Here is a 2,372-nt window from a genome sequence, read left to right as displayed (position 1 = left end):
CCTCATGGATATAATACTTTAAACCCTCAAAGTCATTTGAGTTTTGTTTAAAGAGTTATGAGGTTTGTTTATGAGTTTTGTTTAAAGAGTTATGAGGTGAAGTGCCCTAAGGGCAAAGTGGTAATTTTAGGACTTGGTGTCTTAATAAAAAAATTTAGGTTTATCAAAGGGAAAATGGGTAATTTTGATCTTAATAAATATGTTTGGATGATTGAAATACAATGGGCTAAAACGTAGAAAACCATTCAACATCCTTGCACAACATCAACTAAAAACATAGTTCTCCTAATCTTCATGACTCGGAAGTCAATTAAAGATCAAATGATTCTTAAGTGATGGGCTTAAGCCAGAAAGATGATAACTTACTTTCTTCAAGACCAAAGTTGAGGATGATGTGATCACTTAATAAGAATGTATCACACTTAAATCAAAACTTTGATAATCACAATTTCATTCATTATGATTATTAAAAGGCTTGGTAGTGACATAAGTTCGTTGTCTAAAACCAAGTTGATTGGATTTAAAAAATGATATGATTGGTGATTAATATCTTTAAACACTATAAGCCTGACTTTAACTTCAGGCATCATAAATCTTAAATAACTCAAACTTGCCTTAGGGGCACTCACTCACATAACTCTTAAATGAAACATCAATTGATTAATCGAGTACTCTATCCTTGGGTTAATTAAATTTTTAAGCTTCAATGAGCAATGGGGTAGCCACACTCTAAACTCGGATGGTTAATGGAACAATATGATAAGTTTAGAAAAGAACTCAAAATAATTCAAGAGATCTTCAAAATAGTTCAGGGTCATATCCCGAGCACTTTGGAATCTTTTGGAAGTTTTGAAGGACAAATTGAACTTATCGTATTTTATCCTAAAATCATCTACTAAGATCTTCCGAGATTCATCTAAATCATAACTTGGGGTTTGGTAGCTAAACCTTTATCTACTCATGCAATTTAAATTCCTTGCAACATTAGATACATGCCTTGCAAGTACTGACCTTTCAGGTGGTGGAACTAGAAGACTTGTCAGGTACCCTTTTATCATTTACAGTACCGTCTTTTGTTGTACTTTTCACACTGTATTTTTATACTTACAAAACTTGCATGTTAAACAACGATGATACCCTGCATGAAAACCAAAACTGCTATGATAGACACAAAACCAAAACCAAAACTAAAATCAACCAAGATAAAATTCACCGCCACAACATTTAAAATATAAGGCAACTCAAAATTTAATCACAAACATCACAAGCAACAATTGCAACTAAATTAAGATGTCTCTATCGAATGATCGGGAATCCCTCAGAGGAGGTAATCTATGGTTGCTAACTAGACTTCCCACAGTCTAAATGAAAGTATGGAACTCATTAAGTTGAGTTTAGTAAATTCATTTGGACTAAGTGAATCCGATAGAAAATAGTGGCGTTGGAATGAGGGAACCGTAGGATCCTAACCAATGTCGCTCTAATCTACTTTAAAATGCCCCATAATATTTAAAGAACTTTAACCATAGGGCCATTTGATTTGACATCACGACCTGACACATTAGAAAACTTAGACTCGTCACGACGAGGAGCTTTGAGCTTGCATGGTTGGCAGCATGGTCATCTTCAACAACAAAACATGTCTTTCAGGTACCCTTTTATCATTTACAGTACCGTCTTTTGTTGTACTTTTCACACTGTATTTTTATACTTACAAAACTTGCATGTTAAACAATGATGATACCCTGCATGAAAACCAAAACTGCTATGATAGACACAAAACCAAAACCAAAACTAAAATCAACCAAGATAAAATTCACCGCCACAACATTTAAAATATAAGGCAACTCAAAATTTAATCACAAACATCACAAGCAACAATTGCAACTAAATTAAGATGTCTCTATCGAATGATCGGGAATCCCTCAGAGGAGGTAATCTATGGTTGCTAACTAGACTTCCCACAGTCTAAATGAAAGTATGGAACTCATTAAGTTGAGTTTAGTAAATTCATTTGGACTAAGTGAATCCGATAGAAAATAGTGGCGTTGGAATGAGGGAACCGTAGGATCCTAACCAATGTCGCTCTAATCTACTTTAACATGCCCCTCATCAAATTTAAATAACTTCAACCATAGGGCCACTTGATTGGACATCATAACTTGACACATTAGAAAACTCAAACTCGCCACGACAAGGAGCTTGGAGCTAGCATGGTGGGCAGTACGACCATCTTCAACAGCAGAACCCGTCTTCCCCAACTAAACTAATCTTCCTTCCTTAGATTTAAACAACAAATCCATAGGACTTCGAGGTTGCTTGCTTATGCAACGTAAATGCTCACCTTATCTTTAGGCCTTTGTATAGCCCTG

Source organism: Phalaenopsis equestris, unplaced genomic scaffold, assembly GCF_001263595.1.
Source record: "Phalaenopsis equestris unplaced genomic scaffold, ASM126359v1 Scaffold000838, whole genome shotgun sequence".
Lineage (NCBI taxonomy): Eukaryota > Viridiplantae > Streptophyta > Magnoliopsida > Asparagales > Orchidaceae > Phalaenopsis > Phalaenopsis equestris.
The sequence above is the reverse complement of the archived record's forward strand: the minus strand, read 5'-3'. Positions refer to the sequence as shown.